Below are 18,191 nucleotides of genomic sequence, written 5' to 3' on the forward strand. Positions count from 1 at the left end.
ATAAGGGTAGAATTACAATCTAGTAAGGAAATACTGGTTTATTTACTAAATGTTCTAGACGTACTTGTCTGTTAAAATTTTATTATTTTTTTAAGTTTATTTATTTTTTAGTAATCTCTACACCCATTGTAGGCCTCAAACTCAGGACCCTAAGATCAAGAGTTTCATGTTCTGGGCACCTGGGTGGCTCAGTTGGTTAAGCGACTGCCTTCGGCTCAGGTCATGATCCTGGAGTCCCTGGATCGAGTCCCGCATTGGGCTCCCTGCTCGGCAGGGAGTCTGCTTCTCCCTCTGACCCTCCCCCCTCTCATGTGCTCTCTCTCATTCTCTCTCTCTCAAATAAATAAATAAAATCTTTAAAAAAAAAAAAAGAGTTGCATGTTCTTCTGACTGAGCCAGGCAGGTGTCCCTGTTAAAATTTTATTAAAAATGTTAATAAACTATTTCAGATAACATTTTTATAACCCTGTAGGAGAAGAGAACAAGATAAATGTAGAAACAGCAATGGAAAGACTGATTGATATTTGATTTAATAAAGTGTCTTTAAGACAAAGACAACATAGGAAAATAATATTTGTTACTTGAACAAAAAACCAAAGGCCTAATACCACTGATACGCAGAAAGTTCCTATTATTGAAAATAAAAACACCATCACACTAGGACCTTATGTTCAAGACATAGTTTTCTGGGCACAGAAAATACAATGAAGAGAAGAATATATATGATTCTACCTCTTAGGGAGTGTATGAGTATCTAGCTTGTTAATTTAACACTGATCAAAAAATACAGAAACATATAGTAAATAGTAAATAGTGGAAATCAGCTTTGCTCCAAGGTATTCTGACTCCAGGGCATGCATGCCTAGTCCAAAGCTGATAACAGCAAGGTTGATGAGAATGCTGGATTGGCCATGTTCTCATACTGATGGTGTATGTTAAGTACAAATATTTTTTATTTTTATTTTTTTTCCAAGATTTTATTTATTTATTTGACAGAGAGATAGCGAAAGCAGGAACACAAGCAGGGGGCGTGGGAGAGGGAGAAGCAGGCTTCCTGCCGAGCAGGGAGCCCGATGCGGGACTCGATCCCAGGACCCCGGGATCACGACCTGAGCCGAAGGCAGACGCCCAACGACTGAGCCACCCAGGTGCCCCTAAGTACAAATATTTTTTAAAGATAAGTTAGCTGTAATTATTAAAATAAAAAAGTATGCAAATATGTCAGTGTTTTGGTCCAGCGATACCACCTTTAGAAATTTCTACCAATGTACTATAAACATCTCTTGGTAAGGATCTATTTATAAGGACATTTAAGGTAGCATTACTAGTAATGGCAAAAGACTAGAACCATTCTGAATATCTATTAACATGGCAAGCACTGAGTAAATCATGAAATATACTTGTTTTGAAATATTATGTACTTGTTAAAAAGGGATAATTACATCTAGACATTTTGTTTGACTAAGCCAACAGGGGCAGCAAAACATATAAATAGGCAAACTTCAGTAAAAGAAACATAATAGGGTAAAAAAGACATGTGAAAAGATGCTCAAACTCACTAATAAGTGGGAAAAAACAAGAAGTTAGGACTTTTCCCCCTAAGATTAGAAAAATTATAAAGACTGAAAATATCCTCTGAAGGTAAGTGTGAGGAGAAATAGATATTATTGGTTGGGACATAAATGAATATCATCCTTAAAATGCCTTTTTTTGCAGTATGTATAAAAATTAATAGTATATGTATCTCCAAATCAAGTAATTTCACTTTTAGGTTGTTAACCTTCAAAATTACTCACATATACATTTATAGGCATGTATGCTACTGTTATTTGCAGCATAGTTTGTAATACTGAAAATTTAGAATAACTTACATGTTCACCAGCAGGAGAATGGGGTAACAGATCATATTTTCATTCCAAGAAAACAACTCTGGTAGAGTTAAATAGAGATAAAACTGAAATTGGAGAGATGGACGACAAGACAAGACTAATGGACACATGTACTCATTAGGCAGTATCATGTTAACCCCGGTGACCTCATTATGGAAAGGCACTGAGAATAGAAAGAACCAATAATTTTCAAAAGTAAAGCAAAAAGGAATTATACATTGATTTGAATAGAAAGGAGGTGAAAAAAGGGGGAAGAAAATAAAATAACTGAGCTTCCTAATGTATGGAACGAAGGGCAAAATTTGTCATAATTTCAGAAGTAGTCAAATTTGAGTATGGGGACGCCAGGGTGGCTCAGTCGTTAAGCGTCTGCCTTCGGCTCAGGTCATGGTCCCAGGGTCCTGGGATCGAGTCCCGCATTGGGCTCCCTGCTCCACGGGGAGCCTGCTTCTCCCTCTGCCTCTGCCTCTCTCTCTCTATCTCTCATGAATAAATAAATAAAATCTTTAAAAAAAAAATTTGAGTATGAAGCTCTCATGTACAAAGATTGGTTAAATACCTATTAGAAATGATATGAGAATGCATGAATTATGCATTCTATGTAACGTATAAGCTACAAATTAGTCTATGCTTTAACATTTTATATAAAATATTGGGAAACTTAAGAATATGCATGAAAGAGTCAAATTACCTGTTAATGTAAGCAAATACGAAAGACTGACTTTTTATTTTTTATTTATTTTTTTTTTTAAAGATTTATTTATTTGAGAGAGTGAGAATGAGAGAGAGAGAGTACATGAGAGGGGGGAGGGTCAGAGGGAGAAGCAGGCTCCCTGCTGAGCAGGGAGCCCGATGCGGGACTCGATCCCGGGACTCCAGGATCATGACCTGAGCCGAAGGCAGTCGCTTAACCGACTGAGCCACCCAGGCGCCCAAAGACTGACTTTTTAACACATTGTCCAGTGTTGTGGCTATGTAGAGGACCTGTAAAGATGAGGAAAGCTACAACAAAACGACTGCTTTGTCAAGTCCATCAGTATCGCTATTAGATGCTTGGTTCAATGCTCTAATAGAGAAGAATAAGGAGAAAATACAACAGAGCTATTTTTATAGTGCTGGATATATTTTAAATATAGTGAACTTAGTCTGCACTAAATGGATTTATTATTCACAAAGAACTGGACATAGTTTGATCATTCTAAAGATAAGTGCTAGATTTGTAGTTTGTTTTGAAATTAAGTAAAAAATTAAATTCAACTTATCTCTTTATTATTAATAAAGCACAGTGAACATAGTTATAATAAAAACTTCTCCAGAAAAGACCATATTTGTACATTACTTGGAATCTTGTGGAGTTCACTTTATTGAACATCTTAATCTAAGTTCAACTTAACTTCCTGCATTTTATTTATCTGAGGCTTTGCAAAGAAGTAGTAGAAAGCCAGCTTTCTAAGATCAAGTTTTACTGTGGATTTCAAGAGAGTTGCCACAAGGCAATCGGCCACAAAAATCTCTCAGGCTAGCTCCCTAATGTCAAATATAACAAACTCTATGATTGAGTCTTTATCCAGCACAGAAATGAGATGGCTCCTGATCTAGTGTTACACCAATAAAAGCATGTCACTGGTTAGTAAGAGCAGTTCAATTCGATCAAGTACATGACCCACAAGAGTGGGAGCGTGTATACACCTACCCGCTTTATGAAGCTGAAATCCAAGCTCTAGTGTTCACAATGTTATCGTAAATAGCTCCAAGCTGGAGTTAATGTGGAGTGATATTTCTGTCTTGAATGTGTTATAATATATTTTGATACAAGGTAATGGAACAGGATACACGCATGTTTTTTAAATGTTGAAAAGATTCTGATTGATCCCTGAATTTATTTAATTCTCACCAGGTAAAAGGGAAAGGCTGTGAGAAATAAGAAGGAAAGAAACCATAAGGGAGCTGAAGAAAATGATGAAACTCTAAAACAATTGGTACTACAAACTTAAGCTGTCCTGCCACTGTGAAGTGAAAATATCCTATTTCCTTCCACCTTTCTAATGCATAATTGTGAAAACAATAATGTTTAAAATGACTTCATTATAGATTTTCCCATTATCTGATGAATATATTAGACTGCTAGAAGTAGATGCAACGTTGTATACTTTTTTACAGAAAAAAAAGGAATTCCCGTTAGATGGTTTCACATTCTATAGAGAACTCTCTAATATAATATCTTAATTTATTCTCAAAACCTCACAACCAAATTGTAGGTAGCTGGGGCATCATGGGTCCTCTAAAGATGAAAAAACTGGCACCCAGAAAGTTTAAGTGGCTTTCTGAAATCACACAGGAATTTAAGTAGCCTGACTCTTCATGCTGTTTCTTTCTTCGAGATGAACTTAACGTAACCTGAAGAAGGAAATACTGTCTCTTAAAATGATCATATTAATTTTCTAGGGTTGCCATAACAAAGTACGGCAAACTGAGTGGTTTAAACAACAGATATTAATTGTCTCACTGTTCTGTAGGACAAAAGTCCAAAAATGAGAGATTGGTGGGATTAGTTCCTTCTGAGGGCTGTGAGGGAAGGATCTGTTCTAGGCCTCTGTCCTTGGCCTGTAGATGGCTACCTTCATGTTCGTCCTGTATCTTCTCCTTTTCTTCTCTCTGTGCATATCTATGTCCAAACTTTTCCTTTTAATGAAAACACATTAATTGTGTTTTGGATTAGGATCACATATTGGATTAGGATCACATTAATGATCTCATTTTAACTTGATTACCTTTGCAAAGACTCCATTTTCAAATAAGATTACATTCTGAGGTGCTAGGGACCTCAGTTGAAGTTAGGACTTCAATATGCAAATCTTGGAAAGATGCAGTTCAACCCATGACAATGACCTTTGGCCTCATATTCAAGGATGTGATAATGACTGGTCTCCTAATTGTTAGCAAGTCAGGTGCTGGGATTGAAGGTGGAATGTCTGCCTAGCTCACCTTTCTTTTAGGAGCCATGCTTATCTAAAGAAATCAACCCTCAGCAAATACTTCATGCCACGTGAACCTTCCCCCTTGACCATGGTTAATTGTTCCACAGTGGGTAGATAATTGAGTTGAGGTAATCAGATTCTCTTGGCAATTCTCAGTTGGTGGCCAAGAGCTGCTGGCCCATCTGAGTTAGATTACTGAATTGGAGACATAGAAATTCAGGATCTTTTTAGTTTCTGGTCTTCGCCCTACCCACTCCATGGTTGTTGGTATTCTCCTTAGGATTCTATGGAACCCTATTATACTTTCAATAAACTCTTCTCTTTTCCTTTCCTCTCTCCTTGCCTCTCCTCCCTCTCCTCTCTCTTTCTCTCCCCCACTTCCTCCCTCCCTCCGTTCCTCCCTCCCTTTTTCCCTACCCCCCCCTCCATCCCTACTTCCTTCCTTCCTTCCTTCCTTCCTTCCTTCCTTCCTTCCACCCTTCCTTCCTTCCTTCCTTCCTTCTTTTGTTGTTTATGTGTGTGTGTCTTTTGAACAAGTTTAAAGTTCATTTCTCTCTCTTGCAACAACAAAACTTGAGTAGAAAGGGGCAGTTTGCTAGATTTGTGGTTATCAAAAATTGTTCTTAATGAACATTTCTTTCTGAATCCTGATAGAACAAATAAGCAGAGTCCACTCTGATAGAAGGAGGAGGTGGGTGTCCTGCCAGGTACCCACCCTCCAATTTTTGCCTTCCTCCTTACCACCACCCCCACTGCAATCATCCCACCATTGAAGTATCTCTCTGGAACACTGAGTCTTTATAAACCATCGTTTAAAAATCCTAGGGCTTTTTTTTTCTTTCTTAATTTCTCTCTCTGTAACCAAAAATTCACTGATTTTATTAGGAAGCAATTGAGTTTGAGAAAGTGACTTTCTATCTATGAATAGCCACTATCAAAAATATAGACCTAAAAAGAAGTCAGGGAAAGCCAATGAGTTTCCAATAGATGAGAACATACCTTGAGGTGAACTGTGCTTAGAAATCTGAGCATAATTTCCTCCACACTCCTTTTTTTTTTTAAGTTAAAAAATGTATTATTTATTTATTTGAGAGAGAGAAAGCAAGAGGGAGGAGCAGACTCCCACTGAGCAGGGGGCCAACTACGGCTGATCCCAGGACCCTGGGATCATGACTTGAGCCGAAGGCAGACACTTAACGGACAGAGCCACGCAGACGTCCCCTCCTCCACATTCCTGAAGAGACAAAGTGTTCATATTTCTGATTGTACTCCTTGTTTTCTCAAATGTCCAGGGGCTATTTATCATTTTCAACAATGTAGAGTTTGATAAATGAAGGAAAGTAGATTCTAATTACAAATGATTGATCACTGTTATGAGAGGAACATTTTTTTTAATATGTGAAAGAAACATTAATTGAGCAAGATAGGTGAATATTAATATTTTTATCTTATTTTTGTGAAGAGCAATTTAATGTAGGCTGTACTGAAATACCTGGGACATGCAGGGGATACAAAGAAGAATAACTTGATCTCATGAACAGGGTCTTATTTTAGTTCCACAGTATCAAATATTTGTATTGAATAAGGATCCTTTCCTTCCTGAATGAAATGTGTGGGGGGGGCTGTGTGTGGAAGTGCAATTGGGGTCTGACTGTGGTCTAGGGGAGATATACTAAGTGGGACACAATCAGCATTTCAGAAGGGCTCATTATCTGCAGTTGATTCTGACTTGCTCCAGGGCCCTAATTTTCAATATGAATGTGTCATTATGCTCCATCTTTAATTAAATATAAATAAATAACAGGAATCAGGAGGGCAGGAATCAGGAGGCCTGACCTGTCTTTGACCATCTAAATGAACATACTGTGCCTTAGATTCCTCGTCTGTAAAATAAAGGGTATAAACTATAATGTTTTATATTCTACTGATTTTGGAACGTGCACGCTGCCAGCCAACTTCTGGTCAGTGACGTCACACGGCACAACTCCAGGTGGCTCTCCCCACTTGGCATACACAGCAGCCCGGACTTGATGAGTCAATATTTTAATCACTTCTATCTCATTCTCATTGCAATTAATTAGTATCATGGCCAGATTTTACTAAGCATACTGAGTTTAATTTACAGACACATAAATCACTGACAAAGTCCTTTGGCATTTCAGTGTAAGAGATACTAAGCTTTCTCAAGAGATCTTTTGATATCATTTCCATTTTGAAAAATGAATTAGCCAAGAATTATAAATAAAATAAGGAAAAGCATGTGAAATGAGGAAAATTATGTTCTAACAATAATCCATTTTCTAGGCTAGGAAGTCTTTGCTCTTAGTTTTGGTCAAGTATTTTTCTGAAGGTGAACAAATAAACGTGAAACTAAGTGAAACATTCTTCAGACCTCCTCATGAGTGGTGTCTTGTTTGTTAAATCTTGTTTTAAATGTCATTCTTTCTTGATCTATCTACAGCAACCACCAGCTACTTTTAATCATATGACGCTAGTTTAATTCACCTCATAAAATTTATAACAATCCTGTGTTTTTTGGTTATTCATTTATTTATTATCTGTATCTCCACTAAAATAAGTATGATTTTGAGAACATTGCCTATCTTGCTCATTATTGTATCCGTAATGTTTAGAATAGTGTATGGAACATAGATGATGTGCAATTGATATTTATTGAATAAATAAGTGTGAATAGTCCCCTGTCTGTCTGAAGAAAGAAGTAGTAGGGTCACCTGGGAGGCTCAGTCAGTTAAGCACCTGCCTTCAGCTCAGGTCATGATCCTGGGGTCCTGGGATCAAGCCCCGCATGGGGCTCCCTGCTCAGCAGGGAGACTGCTTCTCCCTCTGCCTCTGTGCTCCCCCTCCCCCTGCTCATGTTCTCTCTCTCTCATGCTCTGTCTTGTTTTTTCTCTCTCTTAAATCAATCCATCAATCAAGTAATCAATCAATTAAAAAAAATTAGTAGTAGTGATTAATGGCAAGTTTACCAGAAACCAACAACCCATTTTCAAATTCAAGCAGAATCAGCTACATAACTTGTGGATCCCAATACAAAATTAAAATGAAGGGCACCTTATTCAAGATTTATTAAGAATTTTGAGACAGCAACAGTAGAGCATCAAATCAAGTGTGGACCCTTCTAAATATAGGGTCCTTCAAAGCAACTACACAGGTTGCATGCCCATGAAGTTGACCCTGAGTGACGATGGGCAAGATGCTTAGTCTTTCAGTACCTTTTTACTTGTATCTATTATATTTCTTTTTAAGGTTGTTGTGAAAATTAAATGAACTAATACATCTAAGACTCTGAGAACAGTATGTATTTCATAGTAGGTACCGTATAGGTGTTAATGTTTGTTGTAATAAATATATATTGTCAATATCATATGATGTAATAACAACAATAGTATTATTCTTGTTATCATTCTTTTCTGCTATATTCCTAGAGCACTGACTAAATAGCAGGGGCTTAATAAATTGTTTTGAATAAGAAGGAAAATCCATGTTGTCAAATTGGAACCATCTGTAGGTATAAGACACGATAGACAGAGGCATAAATGGATCTAGCAAAGAGTTTTTTTCTAAAAAAAGTTATTTATTTTGATTAAATTGTAGATATCAATGTAAACTAGATACCTTTTTTTTTTTTAACTCAGGACATCATAAAACAAGAAAGGAATTAATTGAGGGAATTAAATCTATAATTTTGGAATAAAATTGCATTTACTTTATTCAGTTAATTTTAGTATACAAACACATACATGGGCACATATTTTGACATTAGGTAATATGTGATAAGGTTTTGGTATTAATTTCTTTTTTTTTTTAGCTTTTTTTTTTTTTAAGATTTTATTTATTTATTTGAGACAGAGAGAATGAGAGAGACAGAGAGCACATGAGAGGGGGAAGGGTCAGAGGGAGAAGCATGCTCCCCGCCGAGCAGGGAGCCCGATGCGGGACTCGATCCTGGGACTCCAGGATCATGACCTGAGCCGAAGGCAGTCGCTTAACCAACTGAGCCACCCAGGCGTCCCTTGGTATTAATTTCTAATCACTTCCTAGTAAAGAATGGGTGATCCATTCTGTCAGATGCAATTAAAGGAAATATCTGTATTTATCTATTCTTCTCCTGCCATTTGTTTTATCATCTAGCCCTTTGCATGTTCCAAAGCCGTTTTTTAGTGTAGGTCTTTTCTTGAATAAAGGGCCTTCATTTTTTAAAATTATAAAATATAGCAAAATTCCATGATGACAACATATAAACTTATCAAATATAAAATTTTATCATATTTGCTTTAGACTACAAAATGCAGATTCAATAAATCCAGCCATTCAATCTTTTATTTATTTATTTATTTATTTATTTGTCTTCTACACTGTAACATGTGCTGTTCTTGTTACAAGAGGTATAACAGAACAATGAAGCAATATCCCTACTCCCTGAAATTTACATTCTATTGGGGAGAGCATGCAGGAAACCAAAACACCAATAGAAGGTATACATATTATACACAAAGTACATAGTATGTCAGGGGTTGAGACATGCTGTGGAGAAATTTATGCAGGGAAAGGAGAGTGAGAGAAGAGGTGATTTTAGATACGGGTGATCAAGGAAAGCCACTCTGATCTGGTGGCTTGAAACAGAGTCTTCTGTGAGGCACAGCACAAGCCGTGGGGAAAGGTAGGCCTAGAGGATGGAAAGGGGAGCCACAGGCCTGCAGACGTGGCAGTGTGTTTAGAAGGTTGAAGGAGCATCAAGGAGGCCAGAGGAACTGGATTTTGATCTGCATGTCATAGGAACTCATGGAGTATGTTGAGCAGAGTAGTGACATGATTAGACTAATCTTTTAAAGGAAACAACTCTGGCTGTGCTATTTCGAGAATCAATTCCAAGGGGCAGAGGATGAGTAAGAAAACCACTGTATGGGGCGCCTGGGTGGCTCAGTCGGTTAAGCATCTGCCTTCGGCTCAGGTCATGATCCCGGGGTCCTGGGATCGAGCCCCACATTGGGCTCCCTGCTCAGCGGGAACCTGCTTCTCCCTTTCCCCCTGGCTTGTGCTCTCTCTTGCTATCTCTGTCACTATCTGTCTGTCTCTCTCTCAAATAAATAAATAAAATCTTTAAAAAAAAAAAAAGCAGTTAAAAAAAAAAAAAAAGGAAAACCACTGCGGCGATCCAGTCAAGAGATAATGGTAAACTTAACCAGAAGGGTGATGAAATGGGAGGTGAAACTGATGTTAGAACCATGAAAATCAGCCAATGGATTGGATGTAAGGATAAAGAGGAGTCAGGGATGCCCCCAAGGATTTTCATCCAAGCACCTAGATGAATGGATTTATCATTAATAAAGAATTATGGCGAATGCTGGAAAAGAAGACTTTTTTCATATTTAAATATTTGGTACACACAGAATTCTTAAAATCAAGTGGTCAGTTTTAAAAATATTAACTTTCAGGGGTGCCTGGGTGGCTCAGTCGTTAAGCGTCTGCCTTCTGCTCAGGTCATGATCCCAGGGTCCTGGGATTAAGCCCCGCATCGGGCTCCCCACTCGGCGGGAAGCCTGCTTCTCCCTCTCCCACACCCCAGCTTGTGTTACTGCTCTCGCTAACTCTCTGTCTGTGTCAAATAAATAAATAAAATCTTAAAAAAAAATAAAAAAATACTAACTTTCAAAAAGGTGAATTTCAAAAGAGTTCAAAAATGGAAGATTTCAAAAGGTTGACACTTCCCTGTATGATCCAGAGGAAACTATTATCCTTAATTTAATGTTTATTATTCCCATATATCTGCTTTTATTATTACTATGTGACTATACATCAAAAAACAATGTATATATTGTATATTTTTAAACTCTGTGGAATGGATACCATACTAGATAGATTGTGTCGCAATTTTTTTTCTCAACATTGTACTGTATAAGATTTCTCCAGGTTATATATGTTATTTCATTTATTTAATGGTATTCTATGCCATTTATGGTATTCTATGCCATTGCATTAGTAATATTAATACATTTGCCTTATGGTAGATACCTAAGCAGTTTCCCTTATAACAAAAATGCTTTTAGATATTAATGTACATGTATTCTTGTGCACAGGTGCTGGAGTTTCCTTAGGAATTGTATCTGGAAGATAAACTATTGGCTTGAAGGATATAGACATCTTTAGCCAGACATGATTGAATTGCTTTTGTATGTGTTATATCAATTTACTCTCCCATTAGCCTCCATGAAAGTTCACAATTATCCATACCACCATCAATTGCCAGTGTGATGAGTTGGAAATTATACTCGTGTTATACTCTGAATTCTTCTGATTTCTATTGAGTTGGGCATTCTTTCATATGTTCATGAATATTCTATTGTCCTCTTCTGTAAATTCCCTGTTCATATCCTTCACTGGTTTTTTGATTTTTTATAGTTTTATTACTAATTTATAAGAGCTTTTGCTCTTTCTTTCTCACTCTCCTTTTCTTCTGGATGTTAATTCTTGATTGGTTAGGTGTATTACAAATGAATCCCTGAGTCCGTTGTTTCTCTTGTTTGTTAAGTGGCTTAAACAATAAGGAAAATTTATTATTTTTTTTATGCAGCACAAATTACAAAGTAGTTGTCTTAAGGACTGGTCAATTCAGTGGCTTCAGTAATCATCAAGAATACAGTTTCTTTCCATCTTCAGCTCAGTCATGCTTAACATTTCTCTTTCACGCTTTGGCTTGTTCCCCTCCTTGTTACTGAGTGGCTGCCACATAGGCATCACATCGAGGCATGGAAAAAACTACGAGAAAAAGTGCCTGTGTCCTCTTTTAAGAGCAAGCAAATCTTTCTGAGGAGCACCCATCACATTTCCCACACACCATTGGTTTAGGGGCTACCCCAAACCAATCATAAGCAAAGAGAATGCTAAAAATCAGTAATTGACTTAGCCCTTTTTGAATACACTCCTGAACTGAGAATGGTGTCCCCCTTCTTTGAGAGAGAAGAATCTGAACACCATCAGAGTTCTTTTAGCAAGGAGGATGAGAATAGATGTCTAATTTGTCAACAATGCAAAGTGAATGCTATGGTTATGGTAATAGTTTGTAGCCATTGTAAATGGCATCTCTGGCCAACTGCATTTTCTAAAGCATTTATTACTGATTTACGATGATATCAGTAATTGTATTTTTTTTTTTATCAGCATCCTTGCTGAATTCCCTTAATAGCTCAAATAACATAACAATAGATTTGCTTGGAATTTTTATGAATACTGTAATATATTAAGGACAATTTTATTTTCTTTTTCATTATTTATTCCTTCTTATTTCTTTTCCTTCTATTGGCTTGGACTTCTGATATAATGTTGAATAATAGTAGAGATAGCATCTTTGTCTTGTTTCTAATTTTAACAGTACTTAATTTATTTTCTAAACAGACTCATGTACTGGAACTAATCTATGTGCTTGGACATTTCTAAGGGACATATATCAGCCCCCAATATATCAAATTTGTAACAGTTGTGCATAGAAGAAATGAGCTATTTTGTGAGGGCTTGAGATTCTCATTGAAAGAAGTTTCCAAGTAATGGCTTGTGAACTTCTTGGTAAGTATATTGTAACAATTCAGCATTATCTAAAAAATAGGACCCTGGATTATACACAAAGCATTAGATGTTCCCTTAAATGAGTAAGCAGGGATCTATTTCTTGACAAATTCATCCCTTTTCTTCACACAACAAACTTTAAAAAAAAAAAAATCAACTTACTCTGGGCTAAGCTTAGAGAACACATAATATAAACATATTTAGAGCTTGTCTCTGCCCTTCTAGAAGCTATATTTTATGTCAAAGATAAATATGTACATATATTAATTAGTTACAGAATTACACAGTAAGAGCTACAAAGAGCTATATGCAAAATGCCAGGAAATTAATGTTGAAAAATTCACCTAGATGTAAAATTTAAGGAAAAAGGGGATGCAGATCTGTGGGTGGATTCATTATGGAGAGTGCACAATGAGAATAGCAGCAGAGACAAATGTCACAAGATTGGGCAGATGTGGAAAATGGCATTCCCGTTCTTTAGTGAAAGCTCAGGCTTTCTTATTCCATCCAGGTTCTGAGGAAAACAAAGGCTTCTGTTTGTCTTGTTAAACCCAACAACTATTGCTGTCTTTTACTGTTGTTTGGTTACTGTGTTTGCTTTGCTACATTCAAGTTCCCATGTTGGTTGATGCTTCTGGGACAATGTCTGGGAAAAGAAAGAAAAGGAAACAAGACTGGCAGAGTTTGCAGAGGTGGAAGCTAAGAGAAAATACCTGTAGGGTCATTTTAGGCAGGTGGTGGAAGACTGGGGCAGAGGGTGTGTGTGTGTGTGTGTGTGAAGAGATATTATATTCTTCTTCTTTGTGGATCCCAGAACGTGGGAGTTTGTCACAAATTGCTAGTAGCCTTGAGACCTAATGCTCCAGTGGTAGAGTGTGTCTTGCAAGTGTCACCTAAGAAAAGTGGCAAAGCTGAAATAAAGCCAAAAGTACTAATATGGGATCTCAGAATTGTAATTTGGGGAGCCCAGATTTGAGTAGCACCCCAAATTGTGTCCTCTAGGGAGTAAAAGTCAAGAGTTTTAAAAAACAAAAAGGAACGTTTGTGTGTGTTGTTTCCTAAGCATTTTGACTGACGTTGGTGGCAGAAAACTAAACTTGGCTGAATATAACTAGCTACTAAGCCTATCACCAAGCAGTCTCTTACAGCGGCAAAGCTGCAGGTGTCCGGGCAGAGTCTTTGGAATAATTGCAGTGTGGCCCAGTTCAAAGTTCGTGGTTTCATCCGGTTAGGACATGGTAAGGCCCATCTCATTAATGACCCCTGGTTCCATTCTTAAACTCCTGGACATAAGTGATCTCTTTCCATTTCACCTTTCACTCTAAGTGACTTGTGGAGAAGTCCCCTGCTAGTCTACATTAAATCCAATTTAACCTTCTTTTATTCTGGCAGCAAAAAACCAGCTTTGAATCCTGCTGAAGTATAATGCAACCAGCAGTGATCCAGTCTCTTGCAATATACACAGTATTCGCAACGTGCCCCATTCACAATTGCCCACAAAAGGGGAGAAAAGATTCCAGCCCAACCTTGTATTTATAATTGAAACCTAGCAAGGGTTGCTCTGTGAGGGTTTTTCATCTTGTAAATCCAAGTCCATCTGGGCCAAAAGATAAAACTTTACATAGATCATATAAATGGCACACACGGATTATACTCCAGAATTGTCATTAAAAGGCTTTTTACCAAGTTGGAGATGCTCAGTGTCATCCAAAGGTTGCCACTACCCTGTGACTTCTTCAATAATTAAATTACAATCTGAGAACTTCAACAAGCCTGAGTTAAATTAGTACCATTGTTTGTTTTTCCTTAGTCTTGTCAAAAGGAAGATTAATGTGAAGTATTTTCTGCACTCAATATAGCTTCTCTTACAGAAATGTGGTATCTGGATCAAAATTCCATTTAGATGCAGAGAAACTCACTAGTGTGATGAACTTTCACATTTCCTCCAGTTTCCCTTGCCTTTAATTTTTTTTTCCCAAGTAACTACTTACACTGTTTAACCCTCCACCCTCCTCTCTCCTGTGATGCTGAATACTATAATCTTGAGTCTCATTGCATAGGTGGAAACAAAAAGAGTTTGCAGAGGTGGAAGCTAAGAGAAAATACCTGTAGGGTCATTTTATAAATGGAATCACTAAGAAGCAGTGCTTATTGCTGGGTAATAGCACAGAACCATTAAATCACAGAAATTAGAGACAGGAGACCCGTCAGGTCACCTTGTCCACCTCCTCTAGCAGCTTTATGTATTTTGTGTGAAATGACATGAACAGTGAAGCATTTCTAGCAGCCCTGGGGAGACTCCACTCTTCGGTAATACATCTTCCTGTTGAGAAAATGTCGCCGAGAGCAGTCCAGCTTTTCTTTTGCCTAATATCACATTGTTCTGGTTTGCTATATCCTTTCAAAATGCAACCACACTTTCTTTTGCTCCTCCATCTTTTTTTTTTTTTTAAGATTTTATTTATTTATTTGACAGAGAGAGACACAGCGAGAGAGGGAACGCAAGCAGGGGGAGTGGGAGAGGGAGAAGCAGGCTTTCCGCAGAGCAGGGAGCCCGATGCGGGGCTCGATCCCAGGACCTCGGGATCATGACCTGAGCCGAAGGCAGACGCTTAACCGACTGAGCCACCCAGGCGCCCCTTGCTCCTCCATCTTTAAAACCTACAGCCTGTAATATTGCAGCAGTACTCTCTTCCTTTGTAATTATTTGAGCCAAGCTATACAAATTTGCCTCTTAAAATACTAACTTATAAATCAGTCCCCATTGCTAATTCCATTGCTTTTCTAAAGGATTATTCATTGCACTCCCATTCACTTTGATTCAGGAATTGCTTCTCATAATTTCGTTGTGTATGTGTGTTTATAGAATCCAGAAGTTTTGCTTAATTTTTATTGAAGATGAAGATGGTGTTCAAGCCAGTGAGTGGACCTCACAGTTCCGTTTAGATTCAGAGAAATTTGCTGCAGCTCCCAAAGTCATGATTTATTTTTCTCCAAGACATCATCAAGTTTAATATCCCACAAATCTAAATACTTCTTAGAGTATCAGGCTATCCAAGTATGTATCTGAATAAACATTGTCATTTAATACTTCTTTCTCTGGGCAAAACCAGAGGATAGCTATGTGACAGACACTTTCTTGAATGAGCTATTCCTTCTATATGAATTTTAAAATGTCGTGCATTACACTACCTTCTCTAAGATAAAACTTCACATTCTGCAGTTATAAAACCCCTACTTATCCTAGTTTGGAAAATGGAGAGAGAATCTCTACTCAAGGTGTTTGGGTGGGTAAAAAGTCAGTTACTCTCATTCTAAGATACCCCATCATGGAAGAGGGAGAGGCTCTTGTAATTATTTCTGCTTCTTCCACCAGCACCACCATCAACACTACCATGTTGGCCTCAAGTGGCAAACAGCTCACTGTGGAACAGCCTGGCCCAAGCATGGATGAACAGTCCTTCTCACGATGCCCCAGGGCTAGGCTACAACATTTAAACAACATGGTAGTAAAGACTTTGGGGCAACTATAGAGACATATATACAGAGAATTGCCATGCAGATTATAACTTGAATTCTTGGAACTGTAGGTCTTATTCCATGTTAGTTTTCAGCAGATCTCCATTTAGAGATTTGCTGTTTCACCCAGGTGCCCAAAACGTGGGCATTACGATGTCTCAAACTTAAGACTCTTCTGACCCCAAGAAGGGTGATGTTGAGAGAAAGAGTTACTTATCTGGAGTTACTTACCCTCTGGAGACTTGACTCGTGGTAGGAGCTGGACTCTTGCCCATATATGACAGTTGAACAGTGATGATAAACTTATATGACTTCTTTCAGAGGGGATCAGAATACTTTTGTGCCAATAAAACAAAATAAAACAAAGACTCCAGTGAACTTGTCCCAGCTTGCACTGCTACAAAAGGAAAGAAGGGAGAGGGGAGGAATTGTCAGAGCAGGGGCAGAGAGAGAAGAGCAGGGGCAGAGAGAGAAGAGCAGGGGAGAGAGGCTGGTAGGTCTGGAGAGAGAGAGAAGGAGACAGATAATTAGTGCTTTGAATGCTTACTATGCAGGTACACACCTGATGTGCATTATCTTAGTCACTCATTACTGAAAAAATTTCCAGGTAGGTAAATGCAAAACAGGTCTGTCTGACTCCCTGGCTCATACCCTTCCATCCTGCCAATGCTGCACTGTTTTTCAAAGACGTGAGATTAATGAGACAATAATGTTGGTAAAGTGTTCCAATTTCCTTTGAGAAAAAAAGCCATAAAGTTTTATTGTTATTGTTGTTTTTATTATTGAAGCTCAGTAAATGCTTTACTAGTGCCATTGATGTAACTAATATTACTCTCATTTATTTCATTTAGGGAAATAAAGTCTAAAAATAAGAACAAGCATCTTTATTGGGATTTAGATTCAGCCAGTTATCTAGTTCAACTGCCGCTTTCTGCAAATCAGGGTCGTAAGGACTAAATCTATGACTAAGGTCGTAGAGGGTGTTAGGGGCAAACTGAGAACCATAACCCAATAGGTGCTCTTTCTAATGCTTGCTTCTCCCAAGAAGTAAGAAAGGGGTGGCTCCAGGTGAATGTCCCTGAAACATTCAGTCTTTTAACTCTAATTGTTAAAGAATGAATGCAGTAATAAATCCTCTCCTTGTTGGTAGAAATAACAATGGGCTTGATTCAGATAATTGGCTTTGCCAAGGGGACATTTTTGCCCCTTTTCTATGAAAAAGTTAATTGTGCTAATTATGAAAAACAAAATTATGCAAAGGACAGGGAGGCATTGTAAAAGGACATGGCATTATGCACACATTCAATTCCACACAAGAACACGGGCATGACTACTTTCCTTTTGCCATTTTTTAAAGTCTCTATAATGGGAAATAATTCAGTTTCCTCCCAAAGGTTGCAATTATGCTCAATAATCACTAGCTAGAACTGTAATTTGAGACTGGAAGAATGAGAATTTGACCTGTTTTTAATGTGGTCATTATGTGTAGCCATCATTTGCCTTATCTTGGACTTTATTATGTTCAGATTTTTCAACATGTTCTCTCTCTCTCTTTTTAATTAGTAAAATTCTGCATTTGTTTGGTCCCGGGTCCTGACTGGACCGTAAGCAAAAAGGAATGGCCATGTAATCCCCCTCCTGTTTTCAGAGAAGAAAACTGAGGTCTAGAGAAAACCAGTGCCCCCACCGAAGTCCCATAATTAGTTAGCAGTACTTGAAATTTAATCTAGGTCTGCTGCCACTATACTATTCTTTCATTTCACTGATGATAAGTTTGGATAAACAAGCCTTTTAATTTATTTTACCTTGATTTTCTCTAATCTTTTCCCTAAAAGGACAATATAAAAAAGGAGAGAGGAAATTCCCTACTGTCTGTGGCTGAGGCTAGGGAAGGTAGAAAGGACCCAGTAGCCTTGGCTATTCCTTTCTGTGTCCTTGTATGTGCTACAACTGTGGAATTGCAAAACTAAACCTATGCATTACATGAGGCCAGCAACTATTATATAGCCATACATATATCTTGGCAGAAAAACTCGTTTAATGCAGAATCCACAAGAGTGAATTATTCTTGTATTATTATCGTAATCTGTAAGGCATTTCTCTGTCAGCTTCTTTCAAAGTTCTCTTTTCCTTTCTCAATCTTGCTACAGAAAGTGCCCAGCTCAGGCACCTGGGTGGCTCAGTCGGTTAAGCATCTGCCTTTGGTTCAGGTCATGATCACAGG

General features: G+C 37.9%; 1 long non-coding RNA gene across 6 annotated transcripts in view; it reads left to right on the forward strand.

The window, feature by feature from the left end:
* Positions 1-18,191, forward strand: part of LOC118014947 — a 153,788-nt gene that overhangs the window by 96,681 nt on the left and 38,916 nt on the right. Inside the window, exon 5 of one of the 6 annotated variants that reach the window (XR_004680446.1) lies at positions 3,787-4,407. The exons of the other annotated variants lie outside the window; for them this stretch is intronic. This is a non-coding gene — a long non-coding RNA (uncharacterized LOC118014947). Of the gene's footprint in view, positions 1-3,786; positions 4,408-18,191 lie in introns of those variants that run through there. 6 annotated transcript variants of the gene reach the window in all.

Source organism: Mirounga leonina, unplaced genomic scaffold (genome assembly GCF_011800145.1).
Source record: "Mirounga leonina isolate KUSES-001 unplaced genomic scaffold, KU_Mleo_1.0 Mir_165, whole genome shotgun sequence".
Lineage (NCBI taxonomy): Eukaryota > Metazoa > Chordata > Mammalia > Carnivora > Phocidae > Mirounga > Mirounga leonina.